We start from the raw sequence: 480 nt of genomic DNA, 5'->3' as shown, positions 1-480 counted from the left end.
ATTCCACTGGCACATACATTTCTGAAAGACTTCGGTTCTTTACTGCAGACTTAAGTGGAACAACGTTGAGAAACATGTGCAGGAACGGATTCCTATGAGCTGCCAAGGACACAGAGGAAGGAGGATGGCTTACAGTAGTGTGCTGTATGCTTTTGTTTCGTTCCTCAGTGCCTCTCCAATGTGTTCCTTCCTCTGCAGCATGGCATTGGGACTTCATCGGTGGGCTGTCCGATCATGTAGATCGCTTTCCGCTGTTGTACGACAGGTTGCTAGGACAGTTGTCCTGTCCTTGTCTCCTTCTGGCAGTGTCCCGATCTCGTTTATCGATTTTCCACGCCTGTTGGCATATTTGGGGCTACAACCAACGTCGATATTTTATGCTATATGTTTCTAACCAGTTCATGTGAGCCATCAGACGACAGGATTCCGCTCAGATATAGGTTTGTTCAGAGGACCTATTATGATCTGATGCGATGCACT

This window comes from Pollicipes pollicipes, unplaced genomic scaffold (genome assembly GCF_011947565.3).
Source record: "Pollicipes pollicipes isolate AB1234 unplaced genomic scaffold, Ppol_2.1 Scaffold_7261;HRSCAF=8764_pilon_pilon_pilon, whole genome shotgun sequence".
In the NCBI taxonomy this organism is placed as follows: domain Eukaryota; kingdom Metazoa; phylum Arthropoda; class Thecostraca; order Pollicipedomorpha; family Pollicipedidae; genus Pollicipes; species Pollicipes pollicipes.
This window is presented reverse-complemented; position numbering follows the sequence as displayed.